The sequence below is a fragment of the Artibeus jamaicensis genome, unplaced genomic scaffold (genome assembly GCF_021234435.1).
Source record: "Artibeus jamaicensis isolate MK-2021 breed Jamaican fruit bat unplaced genomic scaffold, CSHL_Jam_final contig_391, whole genome shotgun sequence".
Taxonomy (NCBI): Eukaryota; Metazoa; Chordata; class Mammalia; order Chiroptera; family Phyllostomidae; genus Artibeus; species Artibeus jamaicensis.
Window position 1 is genome coordinate 8721765 of NW_026521814.1, and position 18705 is coordinate 8740469.

Genomic DNA, 18705 nt, shown 5'->3' on the forward strand with positions numbered 1-18705 from the left:
TCTGTGTGCAAGGCAATGTTTTTTACTAATAAAGAAAACAGAAGCTCTGAGAAGTTAAATAGCAAGTTCAAAGCCACATAGCTTGTAAGTGGAGGAGCTAGAATTTGAACCATGTGTGCCTGATTCCAAAACAATTCTCTATAGCACACACCCCCAGAGCCTAGGAAAGTTTGTCTAGTCTCTTTTCTTTCTATGAAGTAAAAACTTAAAACATGCTTTGGGATGGACTGTTTCTTTCTTGTGAAATTCTCACCTTTGGAAAGAACTGTTTGCTAGATGATCCCCCTAATAGAAAGAATCTGCTTTCTGGATTGTATCCAAGAGACTTTTGTAAAAATTAAATGAGGCTACCATTAACTAAATTAGCTCAGGAAGACAAGCTCTTAGGTTAGACAACAACCCGCCCATCACTTTTGGTTTTGCTACTCTGCAGTTCATTAGAATTCTCTGAAGTTCCTGATAGACACGGGGCAGGCAGAGGTCTCTTAATTTCAAGAGCCAAGACAGGCAACTCTGGAATGTGCCTTGCCCAACATTTTCTTGTTTAGACTTGAAGCCAGAGGGGCAAGTCCCTAGTGGGCAATTGAGCTTTAAGCCAAGAGGGTTCTTGACTTTGGGCAGGAAAGAATTCAAGATGCAAGCCAGGCAAGAGGTTAAAATGGAAAAGCAGGTTTTATTGAACAGAGAGAACAAGCAAGAAAATCCACTCCATAGACAGAGTGGTGGACTCTTCATATGGGAGAAGGAAAAGGGGCCTCAACAATCTCTAGAGGTTGAGCTTATATCTATTTATACTTTGCATGGAAAGTTGCTGGCGTGGGAAATAGTGGAGAAAGCTTGGGAGTAACTTTAGCGTTTACAAGGTATATTTTGTGGCCTGGTGTTTTCCTTTTATGGTATAGGTAAACGATAAGGTATGGGTGAGTAGCTATTAAATCATCTTTGCAGGAATTTTCTTTGTCTAGATGCTCTCCGTGGTCTGCTTACATCAAGGGCCAGCCGGGGTCCATGTCAGGCAGCATGTAGCAGGCCCCTGACTTAACTTAGTTTGACTTTAGTTAACTTACGTAGTTCTCATGCCCCTCTCCTATATTAGATTCACTCTATATGCCAGGAGAAGCAGTGACTTTGAAAATATGAGAGACACCCTTGACCAACCCAAGACCTTTCCAAATTCTTAAATTAGAAAATACTCTAATAGCATATTATTTATTCTTTAAAATACAGTACTAAATGTAGGTGATGAACTGCAGATAAGTATTAGCATTTCCAGGTCATATATAACAACCGTATAGGTTTTTACTTACTTCCCAAGAGTTACACTGTGTGTGAGTACAAGGACAGAACTTAAAGTCAGGCTGGGTGGTTATGCAGGGAAGCCCAGCAGCCTGATGACTTCGGAAGTGCAAATCGGAGCTTCAGTCTATATTTTTCCAATTTGCTGCAGAGAATGGGTACCGATCTTGAAAACAACACATATTATATATTTTAAATTATGTCTCAGCAGAATTAATATATACCAAGAATTTTCTGAATACTAAATTGTTAAATTCTCAAGATGCCAAGGTCCACTGTAATTTTGAGGGGTGGTACCAGGTAAATTTTCCCAAGCAAAGAAATGTGGGGGAGCTTTTCGCGGCCCTTTCACAGTGCATTAGAACCTGAGGGGTGGCACTAGCTGGCTGATTTGAATAAAAAGGAGAAATGAAGGAGAAAAAGCAAGGGTCAAAGCAAGATGTGGTTCTCCAGGGAGAATCTCTAAGTAAAAGGAAGTATGGAAATAGCAGGGAAATTCCTAAAAGTTTAGAGAGAGAGAGAGAGAGAGTGTACACATGTATATGAAGGTCAGGTAGTGGGAAAAGAAAATGAGACAAAACATTTAAGAAAACTCTTAGAATCAACAATTTGACCAAAGGAATACCCTAGCCAAGACCTTCTTTCATTTGGTCCTGAATAGCTTGCCCGAAACTCCATCACCTCTGCATTCTGTCATCCAAGTGGAGATGAAGTCATTTCCCTTAGAGACAGCCCCATATTTCTGCTCACTCACTATTTAGGTTGCCTTTCTAGTTTTTTTAAAAGTTAGCTCCACATTTATTCTCCTTCTTAAAGAAACCTGTTTTTCTTTATCCAAGCCAATTGAAGCATTGCCTTCCATTTTGCACACAGTCTCCTAAACAACCCCTGGAGGCAGGACTAATTATTCTCCCTGCTCCTTGTGCCTCTGTTCCTTCAGCACCCACTTTTCACTTTCATTGAACAAGGCCGCACACGTCTTCACTCCATAGGGAGGCGGCTGCCTGGACAGCAGTCCACCGAGCGGAACACACGTGCTGACAGTAGCATCTTCCTTTCAAATGTTCCTGCTTCAGACCCTGGCCACCTGTTCAGAGCAGATGGGAAGCTGCCACAGTGGAGGCCAGTGCTGAAAGGCCACTCGTGCGTTCTGCAAACCAAATAGCTTCCTGTGTGCAGGAGCAGGGCATTTACTGTTGAGGCACAGTAACGAAACACAGGCTACTTACAATTGACTCCTACAATTGTTTTTTGTTCATAAATTTCTTCCTGTCAGCCCAGTAGTTGGAATAAATGATTGGGAACAGAGGTATTCCAAGTTCAGGTCCACATGAGCTCGTGGGAACTGTGGGAGGCAGGAGGGGTGTGGCAGCAACAGGGTCTGACGGCAAGAAAGCCACTGGAACTCACCTTATTTCCTGCAGTTCTACCTGAGCCTTGACCCCAAGTCATCATAATCACCGAGCTTCATGGGCCTTTCCCCAGTTTTCTTTTATGAAATAGTTTGTTCTTATGTGACACTGTTGGAGAACTTACCAGGGGCCCATTCAAACATGGAGAAGTATAGAAATAACACTGATAGGGGTTTATACTTAGGTCATACAGCATTTTGCAGGGTGAGGTCATTGTCAAGTGAGTAGAACTGTACAAATTCTATTTTTCTTTATATGTCTTTCTTATTTATGGAGTCCACTATAGGGGGATATTTAACCAAAGAGCCTTTCAGATTTTCAGAAAGCCAAGAAATGAATTTTTTATTTCCTCAAACCACCTCTCTCTGCGTATGTTCTAGGTGGACACTCTAGAAGTAATACGGCATCCAGAAGAAACCACCAACATGAAGAGACAGACCATGGCTTCTTACTTCCGGGTATGGAGTCTTCCTGATCTCTGTCCTGCCTATTTGCAGGAAGAACTTGCCAACACTTCCCACAAGAAACCGAGATCTGATAGAGACGTTGAAATAAGAGCAAAGCACAACAGCCCATTTTAAAAGTGGGGGTGGGGGGGAATGTAGAGAGAGAAAAATACAGCCAGAAACTTCTCCCTCTGAGTACAATGTTCTCTGATCTCAGAAAGATCAGATGAAACCCTGGTGTCTGCGGAGAGCCCTCTCTGCCACTGGCACACAGCCCTGTCCACTGAGTGTGCTGATTCTGTTAGCATCCGAGCTGCTTCTTGGCCTTAAAGCTATTGGAGTCAGCCACTTCTCCAGCATATTTACTGAAAAGCAAAGTACTTAATAAAATTTCAGGAGGTGGCTTATCTAGTTTAGATCCTGAGAGAATCTGATTAGCCTTGACTTTATTTTCCTTAGTTGAATTGTCCCATTGTAAGACCCATTTGTGTGAGCCCAATGATTTCCCATCTTTACAGACCAATTCTTGATATTTTATCAAGTAAAATGATCCCTTTGAGTGAACACATTGTCTCTAGGTGGGATCTGTTAAATGTACATCATAAGAGGAAAGATAAGACACAGACACTGTTGTACCAGTTTGCACAAATTTGTTTATTTTTAAATTGTAGATTGGGTTGGAATCCCCTTGGAGATCATGTACTACTCAGAGCTAATGTCCAGCCAGCTTCATGGTGGAGATGCTGTTAGGTCAAAGACAGAACTACTAGTCCCAGGGACAAATGCATAAGGTTGAAAAATGGGGTCACCACAGGAAGAGGCTCTGCAGGTATGGGAAGTCAGGTGGGAAGCTGGGTCAAGAACTGGAGATGCCAGGCAGGCTGAAGGATAGGACCTGGGAGCCAGCACCATGGATAGCAGGCTTTACAAGAAGCTAGCAAGTTCAAGAGGTTCTAGAATCAAGAATTCCAATCTAGCCAACTGTGTTTCAGAGGCAGCCAAGAACTGAACTCAGGGCATGAATTACAGAGGCCCAATGGCCTTTGTGTTCAGCACTTTATCCATGCAGTGATCCCTGCTATAGCTTCTCTGACAGGAGGGCATTCAGACCCTATTTCATCAGTAATGTTTTACATTTCTAATTGCTACTTGCTTCTTTTTTAAATATATATTGTTGATTATGCCATTACAGTGGTCCCAATTTCTCCCCCTTTGCCACCCTCTACCTAGTACCTGTGATCGCCTCTGGCAATCCCTGCCTTAGATTATGTTCATGGATCATATGTATAAGTTCTTTGGCTACCCCATTTCCTATACTGTTCTTAACATCCCCTGTTTATTTGGTAGCTACCAATTTGTATTTCTTACTCCCTGAACCTTTTTCCCCATTCTCTCCTTTTCACATTCCAACTGATAACCCTACAAATGACCTCTATGTCTGTGATTCTGTTTCAGTTCTGCTTGTTTGCTTAGTTTGTTTTTCAGGTTCAGTTGTTGATAGTTGTGAATTTATTGCCATTTTAATGTTCATAATTTTGATCTTCTTTTTCTTAAATAAGTCCCTTTAACATTTCATATAAACATGGCTCAGTGATGGTAAACTCCTTCAGCTTTACCTTGTTTGGGAAACACTTTATCTGCCCTTCCATTCTAAATGATAGTGTTCCTGGGTAGAATAATCTAGGTTGTAGGTCATTGCTTTTCATCACTTGGAATACTTCTTGCCAGTCTATTCTAGCCTGCAAAGTTTCTTTTGAAAAATCAGCTGAAAGTCTCATGGGAACTCCCCTGTAGGTAACAAACTGCTTTCCTCTTGCTGCTTTTAAGATTCTCTCTTTATCTTTAACCTTTGGCATTTTAATTATGATGTATCTTGGTGTGGTCCTCTTTGGGTCCATCTTGTTTGGGTCTCTGTGCTTCCTGGACTTGCATGTCTATTTCCTTCACCAAATTAGGGAAGTTCCCCTTCATTATTTTTTCAAATAAGTTTTCAATTTCTTATTCATTCTCTTCTCCTTCTCATACCCCTATGATTCAAATGAGGGTATGTTTGCAGTTGTCCCAGAGGCTCCTTAGCCTGCCCTTGATTTTTCTTCTTCTTACTGTTCTGATTGGATATGTTTTTCTTTCTTATATTCCAAATCATTGATCTGATCCCAGCTTCATCCACTCCTCTGTTGGTTCCCTGTAAATTATTCTTTATTTCACTTAGTGTTACCTTCATTTCTGCCTGGGTCTTTTTTATGCTGTTGAAGTATCCAATGAGTCCCTTGAGCATCCTAATAACCAGTGAACTTTGTATCTATTAGATTGCTTATCTCCATTTTGTTTAGTTCTTTTTCTGGAGTTTTGTTCAGTTTTTTCATTTGGGCCATGTTTCTTTGTCTCCACATTTTGGCATCCTCCCTGTGTTTGTTTTTGTGTATTAAGTAGAGCTGCTTCGACTCCCTGTCTAAGTAATGTGGCCTATTGTAGAAAAGTGCACTGGTAAGTTGGATGGGGCAGAGCCTTATGTAATCACCTGGGGTGGGGCAGCCTGTGTGAACCAGGTTGATGGAGTCTCTGATATGGTGTCACTACTCTGTGGCTCTGTGTGGGGGAGGGCTCAGAAAGGAGACAAAAGCCACTGCCTGGCTTCCAGAATTTTGTCTAAGAGGAAGCTTTTTCCCTAGCACTCACTCTGATGCCAGATACTTCAGTTATTCCCCATATGCCACTGATGTCCTCCCAGCTGCTGCCCCAGTGCTGGAGCACAGAGAGAGTAAATCTGTTTAAGTCCTAAATACATTGCTCTTTAAGAGGAGAAATGGAAAAAACTGCAGTTTCTTCTGCCACCCCAACCTCCACTGGTTTTTACAGCCAGAAGTTATGGAGACTTATCCTCCTGGCACTGGAACCCTGGGCTGGCTGGTCTGAGGTGAAGTTGGGATCTCTGGCCCCGGAGGTATTCCTCCAGATTTTTATGAACAACATGTAGGTGTGGGACCCCCCCATTCCATGTCTCTGTGTCTCTGTATACTGTGCCCCTCCTACCTGTTTGGATGGAGAGACTTCTCTTTTTTATTATTATATTTTATTGATTATGCTATTACAGTTGTCCTGATTTTTCCCCTGTTACCCCCCTCAACCCAGCACCACCTACTTCCTCAGGCAATCCCTATACCATTGTTCATGTCCATGGGTCATGAATATAACTTCTTTAGCTATTCCATTTTCTATACTATACTTTATGTCCCCATGGCTATTCTGAAACTACCTGTTTACTTCTTAATCCTGTCACCTGTTCATCCATTCCCCCACATGCCCATCCTATCTGACAACCATCAAAATGCTCTCCATATCCATGATTCTGTCTCTGTTATTTTATTTGATTAGTGTATTTTTTAGTTTCAATTGTTGACAGATATGTATTTATTGCCATTTTACTGTTCATCGTTTTGATCTTCATTTTCTTAAATAAGTCCCTTTAACATTTCATTAATGATGGTTTGGTGATAATGAATTCCTTTAGATTTTTCTTGTCTGGGTAGCTCTTTATCTACCCTTCAATTCTAAATATTATCTTTGCTAGCTAGAGCAATCTTAGCTGCAGTTCCCTGCTCTTCATGACTTTGAATATTTCTTGCAAATCTCTTCTATCCTGCAAAGTTTCTTTTGAGAACTATGCTAAAAATAGAAAAGGTTTCTTTCATTATTTTGTCAAATAGATTTCCAATTTCTTGCTCTTTCTCTTTTCTATCTGGCACTCCTATGATGTGAATGTTGGACCTCATGAAGTTGCCCCAGAGGGTGCTTATACTATCCTCATTTTTTTTTCTGATTCTTTTTTCTTCTTGTTCTCTGTGGTTGCTTTTTGCTTCTTTATGTTTCAAGTCATTGTTTTGATTCTTGGCTTCATCCACTCTACTGTTGTTTGCCTTTAAATTGCTCTTTATTTCAATTAGTGTATTCTTTGTTTCTGACTGGAACTTTTTTGTGCAATTAAAGTCCTCACTAAGTTCCTTGAGCATCCTTATAAGCAGTGTTTTGAACTCTGCATTTGAAAGATTGCTTATCTCCATTTTGTTTAGGTCTTATTCTAAAATTTTGATGTGTTCTTTCATTTGAACCATTTTTCCTTATCTTCTTATTTTGGCAGCCTCCCAGTATTTGTTTCTGTTACATAAAATTGCTTTGAATCTTTATCTTGGTAGTGTTGCCTAATGTAGTAGGTGTCCTGTAAGGTCCAGTGGCACAGCCTCCCCTATCACCCAAGCTGGGTACTCAAGGTGTGTCCTTTGTGTCAGCTAAGTATATCTTCCTCTTGTAGTTGAGCCTTGGCTGCAACTGGAAGAACAATAGGAGGGATTTACCAAGGCCAGTCAGCTGCAAGGATTGGCTGTGACCACTGACCACAAACCTCCACCCTCTATGGAGGATCAGCTGTGCAGGGACAGGGTGGTGGTTTTCCAATGTGGTCTGTAGCTCTCCACTGGGTGTGCTGACCCTGGAATTTCCTGATTGGTGAAGGTCAAGGTCAGCCCCCACCTGTGTTTTGCCGGGGGCATGCTGCCTGAGCTATAAAGCAATCTGACATGGCTGCTACTTTTTCTGGGCTTGGAGATTCTTGGGTGAAGCCAAGCTGTGAATCTAGGTTCACTGCTGCTAGTGATGGCCTGGCACCTGGGGGGAGGGGGGAGGGGGGGGTCACTGAGGCCAGTTGTTGCTCATTTGAGGGGGTTTAGGAAGTTGTAAAGCAAGAGCAAAGACCACCCATTCATATGGAGAAGTAGCTTGGGGGGTCCCTAGTTGGGTTGGGCAGAGTCTCTGATGATCTCCAAGATGGGCCAAACAGTGTTAGCCAGGTTGATAGAGTCTCAGACATTGTACCAGCTTGCAGGCTCTGTGTTCAGAAGGGTTTTAAAAAGGAACAATGGCCTCTGCTCGCCTTGATGCCAGACACTTACTACCTCCCTATATGCCATGGGTGACTTTCAGGCTGCTACCCCAGTGCTAGAGCTCAGAGAAAGTGAGTCTGAGTAGGCGAATGTGTGTGTGAATTCTTTAAAAGGAACTGTTTGGGGATCCAGAAGTTTCTTCCAGCAACTCAATTCCCACTGGTTTTTGTAGCCAGAAGTTGTGGGGACTTATCTTCCTGGCACTGAACCCTGGGCTGGGGGGCCTGGTGTGGGTCTGGGACTCCTTGTTCTCAGGATATCCCTCCCAAAGTTTTATCCACCACACATGGGTGAAGGACAGGCCTGTTCTGCATCTACAGTGCTCCTACCAGTCTGGATAGATGTGGTTTTTTAATTTATAATTGTCAGACTTCCCATTCAACTTGATTTCTAATGGTCTGAGCAATGGTTGTTCTGTATTTTAGTTGTAATTTTGATGTGGTTGTATGAAGTGGTGAGCCATGTCTGCTATGCCACCATCTTCACTGGAAGCCTGAATATTACTATTTTAATTCCTTGGTTGTCAGACTTCTATATACCTGAATTTTCTGATGATTCTGCATGATAGTTGTAGTTTTTGCTGTGCTCATACAAGGAGTTGAGCTGTGTTTACCTACGCTTCCATCTTGACCAGAAGTCACCCCTTTTTTCTTATCTTGTCCACTTTAGCAGCTGTATCTTCTTTGTGTCTTGGTATGTGTGTGTCCATACCATGGGACTTGGAGCCTCTGAGCACCTCTGTGAAGCCATCCCCAAGAACCCCAATCCTCCTATCAGCAGAGAAGTCTCTGGCTTATAGTTTTTTAGAAACGTATCTATGATAGTCAATCTGGTGTCCTCAAAATATTGGTCTCCAAGTGCTACATCAAAAAATAAGGTATATTAGCAAGCTAGGTAACACCATTTTTGACCAGTAGGAGCTGTGATTATGAAAATAATGGTACTGATTTCCTGGGTAGCTTGTAATTACTCCTGAAGTCATGTCCTGAAAAGGAACTCCAAAAGCGGATGCCCCCAGGAACAACTGAGACCTCCCTTTCACAAGCACTCCTTTGCTTTTCCATGTGCTTTCTCCCTGTGCCAGACACTCAATGTATGTTAATTGATCTTTATTATCTTCTTTTCTCCAATTTTCTTGTTCCTTTTGCCCTTTTTAAAGTTTTTCCCTTACCAATGAAAAACGTTTGCTTAGACTTTCTGATGATTCTTAGGGTAAGGAAGAAACTAACACCTTCCCTAAAACTGGACATTTTAAATTACAGATACAGTTTATGGAGTATTGCCTTGGAATACCAGAAAGGAGCCAGTTCTGGTGACGGAGTTATGGGGTAACCTAAATATGTTCTTAAGCAGCCAAGTTTCTGCCACATGAGGATATTACTTTGTACTAGGTGATGTTTAAAGAATGCATTTCAATCCATAGGCAGTTATAAGTACTGATCAGAATTTATATCATCATCTCCTATTGCTGGTTTCTTATTCGACCTCAGAAAAAGCCCATTAGCTGTTCACAAGCCAGTGAACTGCTCTAGAGGCCCCTGTCAGACTGTGTTGTAGTTACCGCCGCGTTTGTGGCAACCTCATTCCATGTGTATGTTTTTTCCCCTGTTAGTATTCTCTGATGGATCTGCTCTCCAAAATGGTGGTTGGACAGCCTCACTTCGTGCGCTGCATTAAACCCAATGATGATCGAGAGGCCCTGAAGTTCTCCCAAGAGAGAGTGCTGGCCCAGCTCCGCTCCACAGGGATCCTGGAGACAGTCCGCATCCGCCAGCAGGGGTATTCCCACCGCATCCTCTTTGAAGAGTTTGTGAAAAGGTCAGGCTGCCGTCTTGGGAAATATACTGTATTAAATACAACTCTGCCATGGCTATCCCTGTTTACTGGGATTGTTGTTCTTTCCTGCTTGCCTCCAAACATGTAACTGGCTAGTTACCAGCTACCATTTACTTGTGTAAATGTTGAATTTTTATTGTGCTCCAACTAAATTGCAGTGATCTAAAAAACAAATTAAATTCCCTTTTGATCACATTTAGAAAATAAAAATGTCCATAGATATTTATATGTTACATATCCTTAATTTTTTAAATCTCCAGATATTTAATTGGTAGTATGAAACTCTCTCTCCATAAGTGGGTGGAGATTCTGGCAGATGATAATGCACCCAGACACTCACTCCTCTCCCAGCCTAACACAATGGCATGACATAATATGATAGCTAACATTAACATAGCATCTAAAATGCTCTAAATACGTAATATCATTTGACCCATGGAATAGCCTTGTAATTTAGGCTTTATTATTATCAACGTAAGAAATGTCCAAACCTATAGGAAATTTTTACGAATTTATTTAAGCCATGGCATGCTAGGAAGCAAGATCTCAAATGCTCTGGAGAAGGACAGTTTTGCACTTCTTCCACATTTGGTACCAAGGAGGGAATGTAAGGAAGATGAGATGAAGGTGAGAGAAAGCAAGGCCAGAAATCTGTATGATTGGATTGTAGGAGAGTTGACAGATTCTATGCTCCCTTGAGAGTGTTTACACCTCTGAGGAGTCTGGAAAAGAGGATTACTTCTGGCACTTCAAAGGTGAGTTTGCCTAGATGAAGAACATTGGACAGGGCTTGCTTAAGGCAAGGGTAAACCTTTTACAAGCCTAGGGCTTGACTACCCACCATGCCCTCTTCATTAGGAATTTGTGATCAGATCACCCTGTGAAGTTATTTTGTCACTGGGCTTGCCAGATTCATTATAGAGCTCCTTTTTGTTTAGTTACTTCTTTTGGTCATAAATCAGTCTGAATGATGTGTTGATGACCAGGTTTTTGTTCGAATAATATGATCTCAAAGGGCTAGAAAGGCTCATTCTTAGGAAGTCTCAGTACCCGCATAGTCTTGTTGAAACAGTGCACTATTGAAGATGAGGCAATACAGTAGCCATGGGATTCGTGTTGAGGTAGAATCTTCCCAAAAGCAAAGGGCAGATAAATGGAAGGCAGTCAGGTCTGATGGCCTTCATTGTGAAGAAAAAAAAAAACCTCAATATTATTTCTGCCCTGTGAACTATCATGATTTAAGTTTTGCTGTCTATCTCATTTTTCTGTCTTTTGAATCTAGTTTAACATTTACATAAGTTAAAGAATATTAAAAGTTATACATCTTCAGTAATCATTAATAGTTGGGCTATAAAGAAAAACTGAAAGAATGTATATAACTATTATTATGACTAATATCATTAGTAGACAGGTCAAGAAAATCAAACACATGGTTTCTGAGTTCAACATTGGTCTGTTGGTATAACGACCTTGCCGATGTCTTGGGATGACGGTCTACCTCTGATATTGGCAGCTTCTCAACCTCGAGGAGTCTTTGGTGCCTATTGGAGGCAAGTATCAGAGACAAGGGTAAATGTCCATTCACAGTTAGGTTCATGATAAAGACCCTTCCAACAAGGTTGGAGAGTGTCTCTTATTTGATGTTCTTCCCAGTACACAAAATCTCCAGGTGAAAGTCCATGACCTTTAAAGTCTTTATCTCCTGGGAGCTAACTGTGAAAGGACATGGTTACCTATGTGGCATTTTCTTGAAGTGACTTTATCAAACCTTAGCGATTGTGTAGGTATCTCCTTTCAATAATATCAGGTCCTAAGTTCCTTCATCTAATGTAAGTCCAGCTTAAATGCACTATAATGTATGAGTAATGCAGAAATGGAACAATGGGTTTGCCAGGGAGCCTTAAAGAACCAGTCAGCCATCTTGGGTTTCCCATAGCTCCAACTATTTATTTAATTTACAACCATTGTTGACCCGTACAATATACCCTAGAAGTTTTTTTATCATTTATTTTATAATGCTTCCCATGCAATTTAACATAAAAACAAGTCTTTGAGGTGTTCCAAGGGTCTTTCTGGAACACCACAAAGTTATTCCTATATATATTGAGATTTTTAATCTTTGAAAACTCAATTTCTAATGAAAACTAAGAGGAATGCAGTTAGCATTCTTTAGCATGGCAGATTTATGAAGACATTTTATAACCTCCAGAAATATATTTTATTAATATTGAAGACATTTATTAGCATGGACTTATTTTTGTGAACCTGGATAAAATATAAATATTATATTTAATATCAATAACTTGAGAGACATGTCCTACTTAAACCAATAAAGTTAAACTATATTTTATTTACTAAGGATTAATCTTAGATCATATGAACTTGAAAAGCATTTGTGTTAGTTTTTGCATTTCTGAGAAGTCTAAAATACCCAATACTTACAAATACTCGCCTTCAAATCAATTAAGTTAATATTAAATTATTAAGTTAACATAAAATTAATATTAAAATATTAAGTCAATCAAAAATTAATGTTACATTCATTTTAACAATGCCATCCAGAGGTAGAAAATTATCTCACATTTATAACATACCTTAGACACTCAGACAGATAGATACAGAGATCTTTTAGCCATGAGATAAGCTTATAGTTTACAAAAGAACAAATTGAGTCAGAATTATGTTTTGGCAGTTGGGATAAGAAGACACAATTTGTATGTCTCTGACAAGTTCCAAATGACCCTTTTCCCTTTTAAAATAAGGACAGCTGCCCTGGCCAGTGTGGCTCAGTTGGTTGGAGGGTCATCCATAACCAAAGGGTTGTGTGTTCGATTCCAGTCTGAGTGCATACAATCCCCAGTCCAGGCACATGTGGTCCCCAGTCCAGGAGTGTAGGGGAGGCGACCAGTCAATGCTTATGTCTTGCATCAATGTTTCTCTTTCTCCTTTCCTCCTTCCTCTGTCTCTAAGAGTGGTGAACGAAGTGTCTTTGGATGAGGATGGATGGATAGATAGATAGATAGATAGATAGATACAGCTTTTTTTTAATATCTCAAAGAATTGGGTTGCTAACTAAACAACACCATAGTTTGATCCACTTCTCTAAATCCTCTTTTTGAAGCTTTGAGAGACCAATTAAATATATGCTTTCTATTCATTCTGCCTAATTTTATTTTTATAGCTGGATTTTTTTCTAATATGTGCACAGAAGATTAATTTAGAATTATCAAAGGATCCTTATCATGATCATCTTTCTACAGGATTTTAATGGGAGGCTGACTGTCAGAGGGTTTGTTGGCCTTGGATATCTGATTTCCCATGTTAATTTTAATTTTCCTTTGAGATCTGTGGAGTCTGAACAAACTTCTAGGGAAAAACAGCCTTTACATGCATATCTTTAGAGAGCCAAATGCAGTGGCTGTCCCTGTAGGACGCCTCACACCCTAGAGGAAATTTTTCCTCAGGCAACCCTACAAATACTCCTGGTCACCCAAGAATACCTGAGGCTTGGGTTGAGGGAGCAAGTGTCCTTTCTCTTTCAGAGCTAAAGAGAGTTCAGTCTCTCATTAACTAGCAAAAATTTTGTTCAAACTATTAGTAAGCAATTCAATAAAAGAGCAGAAATGAAAAACAGCCACTCATCTATTTCCTCCTTTTTGGGGGTTAGCTCAACCCATAACCACTATGGGATTTTCTAAGATCAGCTCAAATAAAGTTAGGACCCACCACCTAAAGCAGGTAGGTCCAGGATTCCAAGAGAAAACGCACTCATGTTCACCCCGTGCAAAATGGGAAGCTGGTAGGGCACAATGGGCTCAAATGGTACCTAACACGGGGTCCACATTCTCAGGTTGGTCCTGCCAACTGCACCAAGCATGTGTCAGTGTAAAAAACATCCAAACTTACAGAGAATTTTTGTATGAGTTTATTTGAGCCAACATACTAGGGAACAAGATCTCAAATGCTCTGGAGAAGGACAAAGTTCTTCTCATACTGTTGGAATTAAGAAGGGAATGTAGGGAAGATGATGGGAAGGTGGGAGAAAGCAAGGCAGGGAAATCTGTATGATTGAATTACAGGAGAGCCGATGAGATTCTGTGCTCTCCAGAAGGCAGTTACACCTCTGAGGAGTCTGGAAAAGAAGATTACCTCTGGCATTTCAAAGGTGTATTTACACCTTCCGATAAGAACAATGGGCAGGGCTTGCTTAGAGCCCTGGGGTGTGACTAACCATCAAGGTCTGCCCCGTCAGGATTTATGATTACATAAATCCTTGCGGTTACTTTTGGTCATTGGTCTTGTCAGATTTATTGACCCCCGTTTTTTTGGTTCACATATTCTCTCCATTTTACAGATGAGAAAACTGAGGCACAGAAACAAATCAAGTGACTTTCCCGAGGTCCCATACTCGTAAATGGTAGTCCCCAGGCAATCTGGCTCTAGCATTCACACTTAATCTCCTTGGGCCATTGCATTCAGTCAGCATTTGTTAAAATAAATTGCTGTGGAGCTTTTTAAATTCAGAAATTGTCTTTACTTTTGAATGAAATGCTATTCTTTTTTGCATGACTGCCACAGGGATACCTTGTGTATGCATATGATTACAGGTAGAATTTTTACAATACTCTTTGTGAAGAAATAAAGGATGATAATAAAACAAAACAAAAACCAAACAAATAAACAACAACAACAACAAAAACCCACCCCCTCTGAGAAGCACTGCTATCAGAGGATATCCAAAGAGGAAAATTAAAATTTATTATAAAATCTACCACACCCCATCAGTCTTCTTTAGTTTCTTTTTATTTCCTTCCTGAAACTTAGCCCCAAGATTTTTCCAACATTTTCTCAAAGAATAATGGGTCCTAATATGGTTTTTGCCTCATCAAGGCTTCCCAACACAACTATATTCCATGAATAAGAAAGGGCAAAAAAGTTAGTTGCAATGAGAGTTTTTAAAATAAAAATGAGGAAAAAAACCCGGCTTTTTAAAAAGAGTTGTCTTCAAGCCTCTTTTTTCCTCTTAAATTTAGAGGTAGAAGAAGAAAAAAATTTTAGTACATGAATGTTACTAGTCAAATGTTTTTAGCCACTAAGTGTTGAATACATAAAAATATTTAAGAAAACAGGTCAAATTCCAAACAGATTGGCATGTCATTGTTCATAAGCAGAAAACCATTGGGCAAGTAGGAACAAGAATTTCAAAATGTCAGTAAATATGAGGGTTTCAAAGATTTCTGAGCCAGCAAGTTAATTGGTATTTTGATCCTTTTGAGCAACTTAACAACAAAATGGATGAGTTAGCAGTTTTTTCCCTTGATGTTATTCAACAAATAAGTTCACTTCTATTCCTGTTTGAGAGTGCTGTTTGTAAACTCTCAGCAGGAAATACATGACAAAGCAAAGTCAGGAAAGGAGCCATTCAAGGTTTATCAGTTGGCAGTAAATAGAAGATGAAGGCTTGTTTAATGGCACTCTTTACCTTTTTGTGTTTTGTGGAAGTCAGGACTGGAATCCTGATGTGCACGCATGAAAGGCAGTGTTTGGGGGATTATATTGTTGGTTCCAGAGTGGGGAAGAACTTCCCAAGTCACACAAGTCTGCAGACTACGCCAAACCTAAAATATTTCCTTCCCCCATTATCCTTAAATTTTCTGGCAAAAAGGACTTGGAAGCCCCCTTTTGATTTTCTTTTCCTGGAGTCTTCAAGGAAAAGGGTTGTTCCTGACTCTCTCATCAGTGAGATCAGGTGGGTTGGGAGTATTTATCTATCGCCAGGTACGTATGAAGGAGGCCCCCTGGCAGTGCTGGGCTGGTAGCCAAAACCTCCTGGAAGTTATGCTCTTGAGAGACATCACAGAAAATTACTCTGAATGTTCATGCCATCATGGTCAGTGGGCTGAGAAGTGTGGCCAGCAGAAGGTCTCCCCAGGGACAAACACATATGACTGCATGTGTTGGGAGAAGTTCTGGCAAATGCCTAACGGGGGTGTCCAACCTTTTGGCGTCTCTGGGCCACACTGGAAGAAGAAGAAGAATTGTCTTGGGCCACATATTAAATGCACAAACACTAATGAAAACTGATGAGCAGAAAAAAAAATTTTAAGTAAGTTTACGATTTTGTGCTGGGCCGCATTCATAGCCATCCTAGGCCACAGGTTGGACATCCCTGGAAAGATAAGACAGCACATTCAGTTGTTCACTGTCTTGTGGCTTGTTTATTAGAGTATTGTAGTAAATAATGCAGTTTAATAAGATCGATTTCTAGTCTTTTTTTGGACATAATATCTGGCAAGTAACTTCGCATCTCTGTTAAATGATGTTTCCTTGTCTTCATGATCAGAAGGCAGAAATATACAGAGCCCACATCCTGAAGCGTTTCAGGGGTTACATGCAGGCTCCTGGGCCCTACTTAGCCTCTAAGTCTTCTAGAAGACCCATATCTCTCAGGACCCAATTCATAACAGTAGTTATTGTCTGCTGAACAGAATGACACTCTCCCCTTTTCTCTTTCATCAGCAGCTTCCACTTCTCCTGATGGCATGAGAGCCATGGTGCCCTGGTCTCTCCTTAAGCCTCTCTACTTTCTCTTCCTACACTTTCTCCTCCAGAAATCTCGGTGCCGCCCATGTCTTCTCAGTATCTTCAAACAGGCCATGACCAGGCTCTGCTGACTTTACCTGCTGAAGTTCCTCAACAAAGTCCCTTTGGGGATCTCCCATACCTCCTCTTAGACTTTGTTAATTGGGCTAAGACACTTCTCCCGATGTCAATTATTATTATTATTTTAAAGTAATAACAGCTTTATTGAGATATAATTCATATATGATAAAATCACCCTTTCAAAGTACAATTCAGCAAGTTTAATATATTCATAGAGATGTGCAACCATTACCACTATGTAAACTAAGCATCTATTCATGTGCTCATTGGTCATTTGTATATCTCCTTTGGAAAAAAATGTTTATTCAAATTCTTTGCTCATTTAACTGTTGACTTTTATATATTCTAGATACTAGCCCCTTGTCAGGTATATGATTTGCAAATATTTTACCCCCTTCTATGGGTCATTGTTCCAATTTCTTAATGATGTCCTTTGAGGCACTAAAGTTTTTAATTTTGATGAAGTTTAATGTTTTTATGATTTCTTTTATTGGTCATCCATTTGTGGTCAAATCTAAGAAACCATTACTTAATCCAAGGTTCTGAAGATGTATTCCTATGTATTCTTCTAAGAGTTTTACAGTTTTAACTCTTATAGTTATATCTATGGTCTATTTTTGAGTTAATTTTTATACCAGATGTGAGGTAGAAGTCCAATTTAATTCTTTTGTATATATTGAGCTTTTCCAGCACTGTTTGTTGAAAAGACTATTCTTTCTCCTCTTGAAATGTCTTAGCATCCTTGTTAAAAATCAACTGACAATAAATTGGCCATAACTTATTTCAAGTCTCAGTTCTATTCTATTTATATTTATTCTGGGCCTTTTAAAGCTCTTTTGCCCAACCTCTTGACATAGCTTCCTAAATGAACTTCTTGCCTATTCTGTTCTGTAAGGAGACATCAGAATATGATTCACCTAAAATTTTTTCTAAGCATATTGCTTGCTTGATTAAAATCCTTATTTGAAGTGACTACTCAGACCTCTACTGGATGAGCTTCAGCCCTCTGCCTGATACAGGGTAGTTTCCTTGGTCTGGCCCCTGCCTACTTCTCCAGTCTCTTTTCTCTTGTCTTTCACCCTCAGCTCCTACTCCAACAAAAACCAAACTTCTTGGAGTTACACCCCATGCTGTTCCATGCGTCTGTGCTTTTGTTCTTGGTATATTGCCTGAATCCCCTTCCCCAGCACAGTGCCCGACACAAATTAGATGTCTAGTAAACATTTATCTTGTCGAAGCAAATGCAATCTCCTTCATAGCTATCTTCTTTTATTATCTCCTTACTATCCCTTTGTTCCTTGCTATTTTGAAGTATATGACAAGTATGAAGAGCTGGCTTTGTTGGGGTTTAGTTTAACTTATAAAGTAGAACTGAGATTTTTCTAACATAAAATTTCAGGTAAATCATAAGTAGCTCTTTCTCAAGCACAGGTAAGAAACAATAAATAAGATGAGAAAAAGCCTCTAATCCAGTTTGGAAACACTATTATTAGTGTTTAAAACATTAAAAGGGTGACATTTAAAGAAATTTACCTCCCTTCTCTCTGCAGCAAACATTGATTCTCCCTGCCCGTCCCCTCCAAAAAGAGATACACTTATAAGGACAAGGGAGATTCTCTGCTCCGGCTTCTGCCTGTTTTTCTAGCCCCTGTCCTGTTTTCCTATTCTCAGTTCACAATCCGGGAAAAAAGGGAAATACTTAGAGCTCCCTCACATAGCATAAAATATGCCTTACTAAGGCAACATTTTATAAAAACACACTGCTTCCTTGGTGTATTAGTCAGGAATCTTTCAATAAGTGATTGAAACTCAAGCAATTTGAAGCAAAATTTAAAAAGGGGTGGTTATCATCTTACCTAACTAGGAAGGCTAAAGATATATCTGGATTCAGGGCATTGACCAATTTTACCAAGCCATTGTCTTTTTCTTTTTTAAAATATATTAGTTTTGCTTTTCTCTTTTTTGAGTTTCTTGTCAGCTAGGCAGTCATTCCTCACATGTTGGCAAAGATAGTCCCTGGAAGCTACCATAGGAAGCATCCTATAGACTTAGCAACATCAGCAGGAAGTTCATGGGAGTTCCCACACAAGGAACTCTCTGGCTGTCCCATCTTGG